General features: G+C 48.9%; 1 protein-coding gene across 9 annotated transcripts in view; it reads right to left on the bottom strand.

Moving 5' to 3' along the window:
• PDZK1 (PDZ domain containing 1) overlaps nt 1-6731 on the bottom strand; it is a 35879-nt gene extending 29148 nt beyond the window's left edge. For 2 of the 9 annotated variants that reach the window (XM_044380299.3, XM_044380297.3), the window contains exon 1: nt 6489-6656. The gene's annotated coding sequence lies outside the window, so the exon portion shown is untranslated. Of the gene's footprint in view, nt 1-1082; nt 1329-6488 lie in introns of those variants that run through there. The other 7 variants (XM_026489064.4, XM_026489062.4, XM_026489067.4 and 4 more) reach the window with 6 other exon arrangements.
• Nucleotides 6732-19065: the final 12334 nt, after the last annotated feature.

The following is a 19065-nucleotide window of genomic DNA, read 5'->3' as shown; positions in this document are numbered from 1 at the left end:
TGGAATGTGAGACCAACGTGAGTTGGCAGGTAAGAGCGGCCAGGGGGTAGGACTGCAGAGATGACAACTGTCAGGGACGGGCGGAGCAGGATGAATGGGGAGAAGGAAGAAGGAACGGAAGGAGTAGTTTCAAAAATTAAGGGGTCGACACAGGAAAAATCGTCTTAAAATATCTGCAGAACAGAGTAATTTCTAGTCATGAAAAGTCTAAAAGAAATGTCTAGGTACGTAGCTGATGCGAAGGGAACTGGTATTTTTATTTCCATCTTCCCACTTCATTCAAGTCTGGGTAAGGACATCAGTAAGAACAAGCATTTTGGGGATAACCCAATTTTTAACCCCAGTGTCACCACTTTTTAGCTGTGAGAACATGGGTGACTTCTTCATTTTGAGCTGAAGGCAGAGGTCCACCTGGAATAGGAAACGCAGATGGACCCGTTGAAGATGGCGTAAGACAGACCACATAACGCATCTCAGCGCAGTGTCTGGGCATAGACGGCGAGCCGCGCGCACCGTCCTCCCTGTGCTCTGGCGGCAGCCCCGAGGCGGTGCGGATCCCTTCTCCTGTGAGAACACGTGAGCCGTGTTGCCAGCTTTCTCTCTGAAGCAGACGAGAAGGGCCGGGCCGGGGATACGCGGGCACCTAGGTTACCAGGCCAGTGGCTCTCCACCTGCCGCGGGACACACCCCCGTGAAGTGAGCGTCCGATGTCGGAAGGACAGGGCTGAAGATTTTGCTCCTCGTGAAACAAAACTCACAGAACGAACTCAGATTTCTCTGAACCCAGAAGTAGCAGGTAAGTCTGAAAGTCGGAGAATTACAAAAACAGAACCAAATACCATGTATCAAGGAAGTGTAAGTTTCCAGGGAGCTTTTTACAAAACTTCCAGACTAAGTGGGCCAGGGGCGCCGCCACCGCACGCAGACGAGCTCTACCAGGTGTGCACACGAGGTCACCAGCACAGGCACCAAGGAACAGACAAGGGTGGAGAAGGTGACTGAGGGAACCATGACCTTCTACACAGAAAGCCGCTCCAGGTATGGACCATGGTAGCCAAGGAGGAGCTAGTGAACAGGCTCACCTGTCAGGCAGCATCACTGAATTTCCTAAAAATTAAAGAAAGGATATAGGAGAAACCGCGTTCCGTTTGGAGGCAGAAAAACAGAAGGGTGCTATCCGCCATGACGGACAGCCAGGCGCCATGACTTCATCAGGAGAGAAGGAGCCTGGGGACCGTCTTCTGTCTAGGATGCAGCAGGCTTATTCTACAAGCACGGCGCCCTACAACCGCTAGTCACGACGGATCCAGTGCTTCCTGATCTAATACTTGGGAACCAATGGTGCAGCGACTACCAGACCACAAAGAAAACATAGGCTCTCCTCCAAGGCCCTTATGTAACCAGCACCCGAGCCATGAAAAACTACACAGTGATAACTAGCAAGACAGCAGGCGAGTAATGTTTAACCCTAGTAATTTTGACAGTGGATGGCTATTTGACTGTATAACTGGGATGTACCACAGAGAAATTATTTCTTTTTCATCAGAGCGTGAGAAGAGAGGGCAGAAGCCCAGGATAACATTCAACCTGAGTGGTATTTGCTTTGCTCTGATCTCCTTGCTGGTCTATAAAACCCTTGGAACTTCAGCAAGGAGAAGGCAACATTCCTGGGAAGCTTGACGAGGCGTATCGGCACATTGTGCTGTCACAGAGAATGCGGTTCCTCCCCCACTCGTGTGCATCTGTGTAATGAGGGCAACAGACAAAACGCTCAACTTCTGTCAGAAAAACACTGTTGGTGGAGACTGTGAGATATTAAGTCAGCACGTGGACAGGCCAAGAATCCCTGACAGTCGTCAGCCCTGACCAAGGCGTCCTCCTGCCCTGGGCCAGCATGTCCGCCTTCCTTCAAGGCCAGCCTCAGAGCCTCAGACATGCAGTTCCTTCCAACAGCTTAAGAGGAATCCGATCGTGTCCTAGCTGGTATCGACAGATGTCTCCAGCAAGGAGGAGATAAAGCAATTCAATTTCATCTTTTTTCAAAACCATTTCACCTAGAGCAGATCCTATGTCTTTGCTGCAGATAATACACTTAAGACCACCTGGATTCCTTCTTGGAAAAGCAAGACCTGTGGAAATTCAAACACTCAAGTGTATTCATTTTAAAGAATTAGTGTCAAACACAGAAGGATAAGCGGGGCCCTAAGATATGTGTTTGCTAACTTTACTTTCCCATTGTCACAGTTACCATCTGGTCTCAGCCAGCAAGAGATTTCAAATGCAGGAAATGAATGAAGGGCATTCCACTGAGCATTATGTGGAAAAGAGTGATCCCAGGCCCAGTGAGTAATTCTTATTTCTCATTTATGATAAGGAATGAATCTGCTTATCTCGAAGTTCATTTGGCCTGCTGGTGCTACATACTGCCCCCAGCGCCCAGGCACCATGAAAGGTACTTTGTCCTATATGGCAGGCCTCTGGCCTGGAGGTCAAGGTCTTTCACACTTGACTTGCTTACCTAAGAGTTCTGCAAGCTGGGAGAAGGTCAGAGTCAATATTTTGTGGGAACAAAGACGCCCTCAGAGAGGATAACTTTTGCTGCTTCTAAAGCTGATAAAACCTGAAAATACCCAAACCATCCTGAGGGTTGGCTGGAACACGGGCTATCCCTTCAAACTGGCATCTTGTTCTACAAGACCTCTTGACCTGGCATTTCTACCCCCTCACTGTTTTCCTCCTGCCCCCAGGCTCTCCCACTCACTGCCTTGAGATCTGGCCGTCATCATGTCAGGTTCTAAAAGAATCATTCAAGGGGCACCTTCGTGGCTCTGTCAGTTAAGCCTCTGACTCTTGATATCGGCTTGGGTCATGATTTCAGGGTTGTGAGATCCAACCCCATGTCATGCTCCACACCGACCATGGAGCCTGCTTAAGATTCTCTCTCTCCTTCTACCCCTACCCTGCTTGCTTGCTCTCTCTCTCTAAAAAAATAATAAAAATAACTAAAAACAAAAGAATCATTCAAGAAGCAGAATCCAGACTCCTTGCTCAGGCTGTGAGGCTCAGCATAATCCAGCCCTACCTCATTCCTCCAGGCTCCTCAGCAGACACCCAACTGGCCTACGCGTGGTCACCCACATCCAGCCTGCCCTTTGCTCATGCCACCTGCTCTGCCTGGAGTACCTTCCCCACTCTGATTACTTATTCATAGTAGCTCCTAAGCAAACATTCTTTCCAAGAGAATGGATTTAAAACCTGCCCATTTTCAAGGCTCAGTTCAAATTTTAGGTTAAACACAAATCCTTTCCTGACCACCAGAGTCTGAAGGCATCACTCCATTGTCTGAATTTCAAGTATCATTTATATAATCAACAAGTGATATTTAGTTCCCACCATGGGGCAGACAGATCCCAAGGCCCTAACCGGATTAAACTCTGTCCTGCCCTCACCAAGCCCAATAGTGCAGTGGGGGAAGTTATAAACGTAGTTACCCAACAATGGCATGGGTGCTGAAATATTTAAAAGAAAATGTCTTGCTGTTGTTAAACGTATTTATTGAGCTCCTACTAAACACCAGCCTACGTACCTTTTATGAGTTCACATTTAATCCTAATGGTCCATTCCACAAGTAAAAAAAAGAAAAAAAAAAAAGATTCTGAAAACTTAAGTTGGTTTCCCATGGCTATTTGGATAAGCCACAGAGCCCGGATTCAAACCTACTTGAGTCTGGGCTCCTTCCACCATCTCCCCAGCCTCCCACCGTGAGGCGTCTGCTGTTAGAGGACACAAGTAGTCAGACGGGAAGGAGGAAGGCAGCCCAGATAAAGGAAGAGCACAGATGTGTTCAGGAATGGTGAATGGTTCAGAAAGCCCAGAGAAGAGGTATATGTGGAAAGGAAGAAGCAGGTCAGGTAAGACTGGGAAGCACCTTAGGCTCAGTCCTAAGATGACAGGAGAGCACCAGGGTTTGTGTCAAGTCAAGCTTAGAGCCTCAGAAGCCGGAGGCCACCTCAGACCAAGAGCACACCCGGCAGAGCTGCCATCAAGTTGCCTAGGGGCTATCCTTCTTATTTATCAAAACTCCTTGCTGCTGCCTGGGCTCCTTCCTTCCCTGGGGTCATGCCCACGGCAAAGCTGTCTGAAGGTCATCAGAACAGGGGCTCAGACGGTTAAGCGTCTGCCTTCAGCTCAGGTCATGATCTCCAGGTCCTGGGATGGAGCCCCGCACAGCGGGGAGTCTGCTTCTCCCTCTCCCCCTGCCACTCCCCCTGCTTGTGCTCTGTCTCTCTCAAATGAAGAAATAAAATCTTAAAAAAAAAAAAAAAAAAACCAAGATCATCAGAATAGTAAGCGAGGCCCTCCGTTCTCCCACCTAGTCCTCCGGACACTACAATGACGTGCTACTGTGCCTCCGTCTGACGGAGAAGGACACAGTCTCAGAGAAGAAGAATGTTTCTGCTTGCTGCACTTTCCAGTGTCAGTGTCCACGCTCTCCATCACTTAGCCACGAGACCACCAGGCAATGAGATTAAGAAATCGTGAGGCAGTTCCTCACAGAATGCCAAGGACAGGAGTCGCTGAGACCTTGAGGAAACCGGTCTCATGGAACTTGCTACTCTCACCAAACGCCTATGCAACAAATATGAAAATCATTTAGCCAAGATGTGATGAGAGACGTGCACCCCGACATGACCAAACCCAGGACCTCAGATGATCCGAGAGTATTCGAGTCCTTAAGCATCCTCTCCTTAAGAGCAGTTTATCCAAAGATTCCGATTCTATTCTTGCAGCTCATTCGCTGCCACGCTGACTTCCATTTAGCCCAATACCCGAGCATCTACTCCACGCCAGGCGCCCTCCTAACAGCCGGGATTACAGCCGCTAACACGAACGACAAGATCCCTGCTCCTCAGAAGCCTGACGTCGGGCAGGGGTGCCAAGTAGGAAGTAAACGAGGGGACTTCTGGTGACAAAGGCTATGAACGAGGAAACGTGCTAGTGGGACGGAGGGGGAGGCTGGCCTGGAAAGCCCTTCCTGGGAAGGTAGCATTTGGATTCATACCCTGATGACGAGAAGGAGCCAGCCTTCCAAGCTGCGGGAAATGAGGTCCTCATACTTAGAGCTCCACCTTGGACCTGGTGGGCTGACGAGGACGTTAGCCGTGATCTAGTCCCAACTCCTGATTCATAGGTGAGTCTACAGAGGCTCATTGAGACGAAAACACCAGGACGAGGTGCCCCACCTGACTGCAAGTCTGTTTCTTCCCACAGAGCCTTTGGACACACACTGGAAATGTCACACCTTACGTTGGTGCTTTTAATCCCCTCAAACACGTCCTATTTATAATTTGATTTTCAGTACAACCCTGGGGAGAGAGAGGCCCTCACTGATAGGTGGTCAAACCGAAGCTCCCGTTGGCCGACTTGTCTAATGGTCTGTCACTAACAACCAAATCACAGGCTCTTTGCAGTCCAGTCCCGTGTCCTCTCCCCTGGAGAAGCAGCGGCTGTCTAGCCAGCGGTCTATGAGCACAAGACATCATTACCAGCAACTTCATAGTTGATGGTGCAAAGAACATATGAAAGAGTCAAAGATAACAATTTACTTAGTCATAACACACAAACTCAAAGTCCCTGAGTTATTTGCTGCAGGAAAGAACATGCGACAACCAGCTCCTGTGACTTCTGGATGCAGGGCTGAGAGCAAGCACATCAGCACAACATTGCAGGGACAGCTGAGGAGGGAGGAACCAGACCAGAGGTCTCCTTGCTGGAGAGCCCTTACGTGAAGTCACATTTCAGTCCCTTGGACTCTTCTGCTTAGGAAGTGGCCAGTGCTTCCCAAACCTGGCTGCACACTAGAATCATCTGGGGTGTTAAAGAAACGAAGATTTTCAGACCCACACAAGACCCAAAGAATTATTAATTCCAAAGGGTAGAGCCTGGGGAGGTTGCTTTAAAACTCAGCCAGGCTAGAAACTCACTGGTTTTTCCTCATTTCTTAGTGCTATAACGTGATGAAGAGGGGATGCCTGTTTTTATTATCCAGTGAGTAAGTTAAGTTAGGTTTTATCCTTTAAGGGCTGCTTCTAGAACAAAATCTCTAATACACAAAGCCCTTGTCTAGTGGGGAGCTCCGAGGAGTATCCCTCTGGTGACCTGTGAGATCTGTTGTCACGCTCCCTTTTGGCTGCACACCAAACCTCCAGGCAACCCTGGGAAAGCTTTTTCTGAGGATCAGTTTACCAATTCCCTTGCGAAGCAGACCCTAACCTGCAAGGGTCAGGCATCACAAGCAGAGAACCTATGAGTGTGGACAATACCTCACCACCACCACCACCACCACCACCACAAAAGGACCCTGGCTCCTTCCCCATAACCCTCCCTGGACAGCCAGCCACTGCTTGGAAAAGGAGAAAGGAAAAGAAAGAAGGTGGTCCAGGCCCAGGCGGCTGGCGCCCTTAGGGGAACACAGAGTCAGCTCTTACCTGGATCTGGGAAGAAGAAAAGCTGGTCCGTTCACCAGGGAATTCTCTCTCTGCTGGTGAGCTCTAGTCTTGGAACCCACTGGACTTTGAACAAAGATTGATTTAAAAGCTGATGTATTTAACAGGGACCTGTGGTCTGAGTTCAAGTGACCTCTGTCCTGCTTCCTGCCAGCTGGTGGGCCCTGAGCAGCGCAAACCTGGGACAACCCGCTGCAAGCCCAGGGCCGGCCCTCCCGCCCAAGCCCCGCGGGGCGGAGGCCGCTGCTCGCCTGCCCCTCCCAGAGCAGAGGGGGGAGAGAAGGGAAGGGGCAGCGGGGGAGGAGGCACCTCTGCCTTCCTCGATTCTCTCCCTTGGCAAATGCCTTGGCCACACCAACCAACACTCACTGAGCTAGGAACCTCCACCGTGCCCCCCACCCCCAGGACTGGAGCTCAGGGTCACCACCGGGGCACCGTCGCACCCTGAGGCCTCCCTGGCAAGCAGGAGCCCCTGCTACCCTCTCCCTAGTAGAGGGCCTGACGGGCCAACAAGCCACAGTAAATGGAGCAAAGCCCCTCAGGCGCCCTCCTTCCTCCCCTGGGCGTTTCTACCTGCATGCAAAACCCCTGCCCTGATTTCCCAGACTCCCCTCCTCTTCTTGCACGCTCTCTCCTCGCTCCCTTTTCTCATCCGAGGGTGCTCTGTCTCTATTTTCCAACCTCTTGACAATTGTTTTCCCCTTCCGCCCACTCAGAGCCTCTCAGGCAAGCCCAGCAGGGAAAGGTGGAAGGCACTTCCACAAACTCCTCAGCGTGGCTGCCTGGGCAGTGGGGAGGGGCCCCGGCGCCCCAGAGCCAGAGCTCATCGCTCTCAGCAGCACCCACACAAGCAGACCCAGAGCCAGGCTTCTGACTGACCCGGATCCTCAGCCCACACTGGGAATCAGGGCAAGAAACTGCTCTAGGCAGTATGGCAAAGCAAACCCCAGGCTGAGCAGGTGACCTCACCCTTCTCCAGCCCTGCTGGAAGGGCTACTGATCGTGGTCAGCCTTGGCTTTTCCCAAGAAAGGCACGGCCCAAGCTAGAGGGTTAATGGCCCAAAGTGAAACATCTGAGCAGCTAACTCAAACCAGGTCCACGTGGATGGCCCTGCCCTCTGGGCCTCCTGTGTCTCTTCCTGAATGGCCGGGGAGAATGGAAAAACCTTGATTTAAGATTAGAACACCTGTGTTCAAATGCGGACTCCGCCACTTCCCAGGTGCTTGATCGAGAGTAATTCATTTCTAACTCTGAGTCTCACTTACCTTCATCATCTGTAAATAATTGTTATTATATTGTTTTTAGAGTCATTTTATTTTTAATATCGAGTCTCACTTCTGCCCATAAACCTTAACGGTTCCCTCTAGGGCTATGCTAGGTCTAGTCTAGTCTACATAGCAGCCCTTCAGATATTTAAAGGCTGTTCTATCCCCCATAAGCCGTCTTTTCTCTGGGATTCAGTGAATGCCCCTTATTCCCTAAGGTGATCTGCCTAGGCCGTGACTTCATGGCTTCTCCCCCAGGGGTCCCCAGCCAATTGGTCAATGTCTCTTAAAATCAAGGATCTAAAGGGGAAACTTCGAGGTGAGGGAATCGTTCTATATGTTGTCCTATATCTTGAATGTGGGGGTGGCTATGCAATTGTCTAAAATTACCAAATTTCATCGATCTATACACGTAAAATAGGTGAATTACACTGTATGTAAAAGATACCTTAATTGCTAAGTAGCCTAAGTCAGGAATATTTATTCTTGACATTTCTAAAATTTAAAAAGCTGGGTGACAAAAATAAAAATAACATAACATAACATAACATAGCATAACATAAAATAAAATAAAAGACAGCCCTCACAGTAGAGCATATACTCATCAGGAGCCTTCTCAGACTTGCCCTTCATCCCAGCACCAATGGAGAAATAGCCACAAGCCTTGAGGCTGGAAACAGAAAAGACCTCGAAATGCAGAGAAAGTGGGGAGCCTAGGTGGCTCAGTCAGTTGAGCATCGGACTCTTGATTTCAGCTCAGGTCCTGATCTCAGGGTCTGGGGATCGAGCCCCATGTTGGGCTCCTCGCAGAGTCTGCTCGAATTCTCTGTTTCCCCCTCTCCCTCTCTCCCTCCCTGCCACTTGAACTCTAAATAAATAAATAAAATCTTTTTTTTTACAGATTTTATTTATTTATTTGACAGAGAGAGAGACAGCCAGCGAGAGAGGGAACACAAGCAGGGGGAGTGGGAGAGGAAGAAGCAGGCTTCCAGCGGAGGAGACTGATGTGGGGCTTGATCCCAGCATGCCGGGATCACGCCCTGAGCCGAAGGCAAATGCTTAATGACTGAGCCACCCAGGCGCCCCAATAAATAAACTCTTAAGAAAAAAAAAATGCAGAGAAAGTGTTGGTTCAAAATTAAATAGAAACAAGCATTTTTTTTAAGTGACTCAACTCTTTCCCAGTGGAATGTTGAATGGAATGAGGTTTGCCCTTACTAAAACTTGAATTTTCAAAGTTCTCAGGCCTATGAGTGGATCTGATCTGATTAATGCAAAGCAGAGTCAGTCTTTTTACTGATTGCTTAGATCTAGACATTAATGAGAAGAGCAAATAACATTATCTATTATGTGCCTGGTGACCCCTTATATCCATTATTCTGTTTAACCCTCAGCACAACCCCTCAGGCCGGTACCTCCATTTACAGATAAGAAAAGCCTGGACTCACCCGGTCAGTTATCCTGCCCACGATCACTTGGCCCAGAGGAACTGAGGAGCCTGTCTGTGGCTGGTGTTGCACCTGTGCGATGAGGCCCCCAGCCACCCAGGGAAGGAACGTGCTCCGCTTGGCTAGGGGTGTTCAGAGAGAGGCTGGTGGCTCTGCATGGGTCCAGGGAGATAGCCTGCACTGCCAGGGAGACCGGAGCAGGTGTCAGGGAGGAGGAGTAGCCTGGTAGTAGACTCAGCTCTTCCGGCTCGGGTCTCTCCCCACTCCGAGATCCTGGGACCCTCAATACCACGGATCTAAGACGACTCTGCCACGGCGGCGCGTGGCGCAAGCCCTGGTGTGTGCCGAAGACCAGGTAGTAAGAGTTGGGAGCACGGGCTTTGGCATCAAACTGATGCTGTATTGAATCCTAACTCTGCCATTAATAGTTTTGATAATTTTGTATATTTTTAATTGTGAGCTCAAGTGCGGGCTTCATCTGCAGGAACCCTTGGCAGCCTGGGTGGAGGGTTTGCTTTTGTTTTTGTGAGGCTGCACCTCTCCGTACCCCTAGAATGGTGAAGAAAGTCACTAACAACAGGGCCAGTTTATGTGATTACTTGCCTTAGTGTTTCTAGATCATGCAAGTCATTCCCATCAGTTACAACCCCAGCCCCTTGTCTTTTTTTTTTTTTTTTGAGGGGGAGGGGCAGCGAGAGAGGGCGAGAGAGAGAGAGAGAGAGAGAGAGAGAGAGAGAGAATCTTAAGCAGGCTCCATGCTCAGCACAGAGCCCAATGTGGGGCTTGATCTCACGACCCTAAGATCACGACCCTGAGATCATGACCTGAGCCAAAATCAAGAGTTGGATGCTTAACCGACTGAGCCACCCAGGCGCCCCAACCTGAGCCCCTTCTAAAGGCAAATCAATGATTGGGAATTCACAGGAGGAAATTCTTTTTTCTTCCCAGAGTTCAGGCCAAGATAGATGTTTTCCTTGCTATCCTTGATTGGTTTTTCCCTGTTCTGTGTTTTCCATAAATAGATCCCTCCTCATCATACTTATATATTATGTTTATTAATTATTCTCTGTCTCTCCCCCACCACAATATATACTCCCCAGGGGCCAGACTTGTATTTGTCACTGCATCCCAAGTGCCTGGAATAGAAGCCTAAATTATAACAAGCTTTCAAAAAATGAAATTGAGCAAAGGAGTGAAAAGATGTATCTCATTTTGCCAGCTTGGATTTTATCAGGCCCTTTCACTAAGAACATAGACGTTTGAGGGTCTCTGCTGTATCCAGGGTCTCAGTTCCTAGGTCTTAGCTCCTATCCCAAAGCAACCCTGTGAGGACAAACTGCTCGCCAACTGTGTTTCCAGCGTCCTCTTCACTTCTGGACCTTAGAGATTTCTTTCCTTTCTTACAAGTTTAACTATCTATTGAAAACGTATTTGATATATTTTAACCAGCATCTCTATGGACTTTGCAGAGGGATGATTTTCAGGTTATCTAGTCTGCCATGTTTCCAGAAATGGTTCTGCCACTTAGCAGTCACTTTGCTTCTCAAAGCTCCAACTTTTTCTTCTGTAAAATATAGATAATATGAACAACCTCATAGGATTTTTAAGAGACTCAAGTAAAAAGATATTTGTAGATCACCCAAAACCTGGTAAATGCACAGCACATAGTAACATTATTACTATTGTTTTTGCAAGTCATGCTCTCTTGATTTATGGGCACACATCGTACAGACGAGCTCATGCAAATAAACAGGCTAGGAGTACACCTTGGGCAAGTCAGGAGTTCAGGATGTTTGGGGGCATTATGGATGGCATTCCTGCCCACCCAAACACAGCACTCTGAGCAACTGATCAAAAGCAGAAAACTTCAAAGCCTTCCCAGCACCTCCCAGTACTTTTCCCACCATGTCACACAGAGAAATGAATACTTGTCTAGTTCACTTGGGTAAACAGATGAGGTTTTCAAGGCTGGAGGGACCCACCTAGGACCAGCTGCCCTAAGCTCTCCCAGACTCCTCAAAGGTTAAAGGGATTGATACTTCGCCACACTCATAGGAAACCATAAAATGTTACTGAGAGGCGCTAAAGAAAACGTAAGTAAATGAAGATTATACCATACTCACGGACCGAAATTGCAACACCGTAAAGATGTTGATTGTCTACAAACTGACCTACCGATTAATGTGTATTTCCCATCAAACTTCCCACAGAGCACATTGGTTTATTTGTTTGGTTGGGTTTTTTTGGTGGAAGTTGACAAGCTAGTTCAGAAAAATAAGCGTAAGGAAGCCCTCCTGGGTAACAAGACAGCAGAGTAACGGTAATTACTACAATATGGCATGGGGACCAGATGGACAAATGGGCCAATGGAATAGACTAGAAACCACCCCCCAACAGACCAATACAAATAAAAACAGCTGATTTATGACAAAGAACAGAGGGAAAGGTTGGTCTTTTTCAATAAATTGTTCTGATGTATTCCTTTTGGTTCTGGTTTATTTCATCCACTATCATCGTCAGATACGTGCATATTGCTCTGTGTAGCTGGGGTGCATTGGTTTTCATTCTGGGAGTCCGCTTACGTAACGCCCAAATGTCAGGCAGAACTTTGGGTGATGCCGCTTAGGTGGTAACACACTATCCTGACTTTTGAGATGCTGGCAAGGTTCTAGCTCTTGAGCTGAGGGGTGGGGAATAGGTGTTTATGATTACATATGGACCTATGCGTTTTAGCTTTGTGCGTTTTTCTCTATATATTTCACAATTAATAAGGTTAAGAAATAAGAAATTTTAGAAGTTAAGATATGTGTAAGGCATACTGGGGTAAACAGAAAAAGCTCCGCAAGGCTGAAGGTGACCTACCCCGAGGGTTTCCGCTGCATGGCCTGCTCAAAATTGGAAGGGACCAGTATTTTGCATTACCTCTGCACCTTGGTCAGGAATCTTTGATCTCTCCACCTCAGGGCTGTTTTGCTTTTGTTTTTGTTTTTGTTTTCACTGTAGTGAAATACACAGAACATAAAATTTACCACTTTAACCATTTTTGAGTGTATCAGGTACATTCTCATTGTCACGGCCACCATCACCACTATCAACCCCCAGAACCTGCTGATCTCCCCAGACTGAAACTCCACACCCAGCAAACGACAACTGCCCACTTTCACCTGCCCCCAGGTCCTGGCAACCACCATTCTACTCTCTGTCTTTACGAATCTGATTACCGTAGGTATCTCACATAAGCGAAATCATACGGTATCTGTTTTATTGGGACGGGCTTATTTCACTTAGCCAATGTTTCCAAGGTTCATCCATACTGTAGCATGGGTCAAAATTTCCTCCCTCCTTGATGCTGAATAATATTCCATTGCATGTACACACCACATTTCACTTATCCGTTCATTTGGTGATGAATTTGTTACTTCCACCTCTTGGCTGCTGTGAATAATGGTGCTGTGAACATGGGTCCCCACTTTCGGTTCTTTGGGGTACTTACCCGGAAGTAGACTTCTCGGACCATATGGTGGTTTTATGTTTAATTTTATTCGGGAATGCATGCACAAACAGGGGGAGGGGCAGGCAGAGGGAGAAGCAGGCTCCCTACTGAGCGAGGAGCCCGAGGCTGGACTCGATCCCAGTACGACACCCACCTGAGCCAGCCAGGTGTCCCAACAATAGACATCTTAATGGCTGTGAGGGGACATCTCATTTGAGTTGCATTCCTCCAAAGATTAATGCTGCTGAGCATCTTTTCACGTGCTTATTGATCTTTGTATATCTTCTTTGGAGAAACGTCTGCTCAAGTCTTCTGCCCATTTTTTAATCTGCTTGTTCGATTTTTTGTTGTTGAGTTGTACTGCCTTAATTTTTTGGCTATGAAACAAAGACCCAGAGAGGTGAAGTGACTTAGCCAAGGTCACCTCAGGTTCATGGCAGAGCCATGGCTACAACCGAACACTTTTATTCCCTAGGCCAAGGCCCTTTCCTACTACACCAGTCTGCCTGGCTCAGTCCTAGATAACAGCCTCCAATCCTCACATTCGAGATCCATCCCCGATATCCCCAAATTTTTACTCCAACTTCAGATCTGATTATCCCTGTCTTACCTTGTCTTTTTAGTAGCTCATTAACTTGGAGCCTAGCATTTTCAGCTCCAGTGGGTTCCTGTCCCTGTCCTGAGTCAGTGTTTATGACAGTCCTCCTCCCCGCCTCTGACTCCCCTTGTTACTCTGGCTTCATCCACCACTTGAAGAGGCAGCCTGCGTAGTCCGCATACCTGTGGAGGAATTCATTAGGCCAGGGTCCAGATGCAGACCTGAGATAAATGTTTTACAGCAGTGCAAGGCCACTCTTCTCCGCTGCATGGCACATTGGGACCCCACGTGATTGCTGATCTGAACTTTCTCGTTTTTCTCAGCAACCAGGTGGCAGATCAGGGGAGGCCTGAGGACCCCTAGAGAGCTGTGAATTATTAACACTTGCAAGCTGGCTGCAAATGATACTTTCCTCTTTTTTTTTCCAGCCGAGGGGGCAGAATACACAATACTTTTTCAGTAAAAGGAAAACTGAGGTGCAGAACAAGAACAGGCCTGGGTTCCTGCCTAGACCAAAGTCTGGGTCCTCTCAGAGGAAGGATTTGGGTCTCCACCTGCCTCTTTCTGAGAAACACAGAAAGAGAGGATCAGTGGTCCTTGGGAAATTTGGACCCCTTCTCAGGGGCCCCAGAGGGACAAGCTTGGGAACAGGAGAACAGCAAGGAAAGTGCCAGGCACCTCAAGGTCACAGCCTCAGCCTGACTCTACCCCTCACAGAGAGACCAGGGATCGGCCTACCCAAGGAGGAAGGGCCAGTGAGAGAGAATTAAGACCAGGAGCAGCCTAGTGGCCCCAAGTCTGCGGCACGATTTAAAGACACACTTGCCTAAGCAGCTTAGTCAGTTAAGCATCCGACTCTTGATTTTAGCTCAGGTCCTGATCTCAGGGTTTTGAGTTCAAGCCCCATGTTGGGTTCCATGCTGGGTGTGGAGCCTACTTAAAATGAATGAATGGATGAATGAATGAATGAATGAATGAATAAAAATAAAAGACACCCTGGCCTCAAACTATTGCCTCCTTCGGGATGGTTCTAGGGCCTCCTGACATTCCAGTTTGGATCACAAACTGATCTGTGTACACACTGTTTTTTCCCATTGTTTAGAATTCTAACATGCCAGAAAAAAGATGCTAGCAATGCTTGCCTTCATTACCCACTGAAGAATTTACATTTTCTTCTCAGAAGCCCAGGTCAGGACAAGAATAGTCCCGTCTGATCTGCCTTCAGGTAGGGTGCGGCCTCTGGGCCCAGCCAGCCGGAGGAGTGCCTGTGATCCCACGGCTGGCAGGTACTCTTTGCTAGACACTATCTTTTACCTTTCCCTTAGATCAGCCTGGAAATACCTTGGAGGACAAAATGTTAGTCCCTGATTCAAAGAATTGGGCATCGGGAAGGCCTGAGGTTCCCAGGGGCTGTGGGAAGGCTGAGAAAGTGCAGATGTCACAAAGTATGGGAGGCTGGTTTCCTCAGCTCCTGTGGCCCAAGGCAGAGCTTGGCCGGAGCTCAGGGAGGAGCTCGGCACTGGATTCACATAGCTGCTCTCAGGCGGTGAGAAGAAAAGGAGGATGGGGCATCTGTAGCTATAGGGCCGTGTGCTGTGTGACTTTAGTGTCCGGGAGGCAGTGTGACCCTGAGCAGCAGAGAGGAGCCATTTTCCTGTTTGTTCACACAGCACAGCGCGGCTCTGTGGTAGAGGTGAGCGTGCAAGGCAACCCAGAGGCCAGACAGCTGTGACTGCAGCCATTTCTGCCGTCAGGCTGGTGTGTCCCAGAGAAACCCAGGTTACCTCTGCGCAGATCAGTGGGTGGGGCAGTTGGCCTGGTGACTGCTGAGCCAGCGGTTCTGTGGGCCTGGGCCCCTGTCAGCACAAGGCCTGGCCTGGCTGGTGTCCTCTAGGACCAGAGAGCGACCAGACAGACTCTCTAGCGCACCATAGCGACCTGAGCAGATTTTCTCTGCCTTCTGTTTAAAAAGACAGAACTCCAGGTTGATATTCCTGGGGAACCATTCACTACAGACTGGAAATTAGATTTGAAACTTGAGACATTCTCCCCAAGGCTTGTTCTGTCATCTTGATACTCAAAGCCCGGAAGCTGCCACCCAGTCTCCATAGTAAAACAGCCCTGACTCCCTCCTCATATATGACCAAGGACTCTGGGCAAGAGGCCAGTGGGGACAGTGGCTGGGGATGGGGACTGAAATGCCTACACAGCTTTGCTTTAAGTGCCCTCTGGCCCAGAGTTTTGGTTTCCTTCCAGAGAACTGTTGGCTGTGACAGAGGGGCCAGTTCTCCTTCTCTAGGGAAGATGCTGGGTCTGCCACCAAGCCCCTGGAGCCACGAGGGGATGAGGCCAAGGCAGAGAGGGGTATAGATCCTTCAGCTTCTGATGTCCTTCCTCACAGTCACCTGGGCTCCTAACCGTCACACTAGTCATGAAACAGGTGTAAGCCCCAAGTCCGATCAAGGATCAGAGGTGCTCTCCCCAACCAACACCCCCACAAACACACACAGTAAGAGCCTTGTGTGGATGCAACCAGGCAAGCTTTGGCGGGAATGTGACAGAATGACAAAATTTTCCCTCTGCGTGCAGACGTCGGCCGCTGGCATCCTCTTTGTCTAAAAGCCCAATATGGTCAAGTGACATGTGGAAATTGGTCACAAAAGTTAAAGTGATCTTTGATTGCAGTGAATAGATGAGGCTCTGACTATGCTAGGCAGGGGGCAGCTCTGAGCCCCACACGTACGTGACAAGGGAACTTGACAAACTAGACTACGTTCAGAGAGAGTGACGAGGCTGAAGGACACACTGACACTGCACCATAAGGAAAAGTTGAAGGAGCCGGGGACATTTAGCCCTGAAAGGAGAAAGGTTAGCTAGTATGGTGAACTTTCTTCAGAGATTTGATGGACTTCCATGTAGAAAGCGAAATGAGGTAATGACATTAACTAACATTTACTGAATACTTACTATGTGCCAAGTACCACACTGTTTTCCATACATTTTCTCATTGAAACTAGCCATCGATCCTATAAAGAAGTGCTATTATGATGCCCACTCCACAGAGGAGGAAATTAAGAAAAGTCGAGTGACTTGCCAAGGCCAGCTTATAAACAGTGGAGTCAGAAGATGAACGTCGCAGTTGGACTCCTGTGCCTGGGACTGAACCACCATCCGGACACACGTTCTGTGTGGGGCCCTCAGCAGAACGGGGAGCGATGGTTGGAAGTTAGCAGGAGGCAGATTTGAAGGCAACATGAGGAAGAATTTTTAAACCGGATACGTTCAAGAAGAATACTGGGTGGGCACTCCCGGTGGTAACGAGCCACACACCACCAGAGAGATGAAAGCAGTCTGCAAGACGTATTGCACAGACAGTTTGCAAGGAGCAACTTGGTGACAGCAGCACCTCGGAGCCTGTTAGGGACACGAACACACTCTTGGACCCCCTGCAAACCTACTGAGTCAGACACTCCGTGGCAGGGCCTAGCCACCTGCATTTTAACATTGTCTGGTGACTTTAATACACACTCAAGTTTGAGAACCACTGGCATAGAAGTTCCTGCACCCTGCCAGCAACTGGACTAGACCTCACAATTATACAGAAGCAGGATATGATTGAACATCGAACCAGATCTTCTTTTAATGTGGAACCCTCACTAGTCATACCCAGGACACGATGTATCAGTTGCTACATAGTGTAATTGGCCTCAGGTACCCTAGACACCCAAAGGCTGACAGGATCAGTATTTGGGAGGCTGTGGGCCGGGGCTGCCCCGGAAACCCCCCAACAGGAGGCAGCCTACACTCCAGCCACTTCCGTTGCTTCACTGGTTTCCAAACAAGCCTGTCAAGTTATCCCTACACCTTGTTTGCTCATATCGTTCCTATATCTGAAGAACGCTTACCCCTGACTTTTGAAATCCTACATTCTTTAAAAGTTCAATTCAAATGTCACTTCGTCCAGTGAAGTGCCCAACCGTGTCTGTCGCGGGAGCAGTCTCCATTTCCTCTCCCCCTCCTTCTCTTCTTCTGGGCTTTCTCTCACTTCCGTGGTGCTTACAGCGCTGGGGACATTTTGCCTCATCCCGCACCTTGTCCCTCTCCACAAAGCATGCTCTCCTTGAGAACCGGCCAGCTGGTGCTCGCTCACGTCAACCCCACAGTGCCTAAGACACAATAACGTTCAGTGAGGAGGGAGCCGAAGCAGCATTTTAAGGAAATCACGTATGCAGGTGTTTGCACGATGGACAGATGCACCCTGACCAGTGAGAAGGAAGTCTCTGGCTTCAAGCCTGAGGTCTTTGCAGAATTTTGAGGGTTTTGCAACAGCCAGTGTAAATGCGTGTGTGTCTGCTGATGCTCAAGGGGCCCCAAGCTTGCAGATCCACGGTTTTGTTATCTTTGACTCCTCTTCCTGGTTGTATCACCTCTGGCTGATGAGAAAGACCGAAAGCTGTCATGGTCAACCTTCTGGGTGTCCCACAAAGACAAGCGTGAACAAATCTTCATTTCAAGGAACAGAGAAGTCGTTAATTTGACCACTGTTGTAGGGACTGGGGTAGTAAATACCAGGCCCCATCCAGCAGTTCATGTCTGTGGGGCCAGATGTCCTATGGCTGTTGTGGACTGGTCCTGTGCCCAGGATGATGGTGAGAGACCTGTAGAGACTCCTCCCCACCCTGAGGGCAAACGCCCGTTGCTGGTTTCCCTCCCCCAGGAATCCACACATTCTGTTGTGAAAGTTGAGCAGTTTAATGGAATAAGGAGATGGAGCTGATGCCTGTCTCACCTGATAATGCGACAATGGCTTTGGTGGGGCCCTTGAAAGGACCTCAGACCCCAGAGCACTTTTCTGCTCTAATGACCACAGAGAACTACAACCCAGGAAATCCCTGTCCACACACAGGTGAGTGACTCTAGATTTGTCATGAAAAATTTCCCCAAACCCCCTTCTTCTGACACCCCTTGGGCTCCTGGGTAGCCTGGCATTGGTTGGCAATCACTCCAGGTGTTTGTTTCAGAACCATGGGGCTTCCCATTGTGCTGGGTCCCCTCTGGCACAGGGCCTAGCCTAGCCTTGCAGAAGTTAGAACCCAAAGCTTCTCACGCTCAGACTGATGCTCTTTCCACCAAAGTGCACGACACTAGAATTCAGGGGTAATCACTGCGATCTCCTCAGCCACCGGTGACCGAGGAGGAAGAGAACGGAACAGAATGGAAATGGGTTGAGGGGGTCATAGGTCAGCCATCCTCCCGCTCATCCCTCCGTACAGGACCATTTGGGCTGTCCCCCCCTCTATCTCCAATGCCTGCTCCCCCAACCTCCCTCACAATCCCTCCTTCCTTCCCCTTCAGCCTGGAGCCTCCCTCTACTCTGTCCTGTCCTTAAGCAATGCCTTCTCTCAGGAAAAAACTTGATACCCTTCTTTATACTTGAGAGCACATGCTCTAGTCATTCTATCATCAGTCTTATCCTTATGAATTACGCAGTGAAAAATCTTTGTCCCCCCAGGTGAAGAAAACAATTGTGAAGAGCGCTTTTTCTCAGCCCCCTCGGCAGACAGAGCCTATCTCTAACACACAAAAAGTAAGAGGAAAAGGAGAAAGCAGAGGGTGAGGTGGAGAAGAAAAAGTTAACGGTGGGGGTGGAGGAGAGAGAGGCAGGAAGACCCCTGATTGCGACAAAAACCCATGCTGTGGTTTTCAAAGACCATATATACCAGTAATGAAGGTGTGAGCAAAGACGGAAGTGGG

Source organism: Ursus arctos, unplaced genomic scaffold (assembly GCF_023065955.2).
Source record: "Ursus arctos isolate Adak ecotype North America unplaced genomic scaffold, UrsArc2.0 scaffold_12, whole genome shotgun sequence".
Classification (NCBI taxonomy): Eukaryota; Metazoa; Chordata; class Mammalia; order Carnivora; family Ursidae; genus Ursus; species Ursus arctos.
The sequence above is the reverse complement of the archived record's forward strand: the minus strand, read 5'-3'. Positions and strand labels throughout refer to the sequence as shown.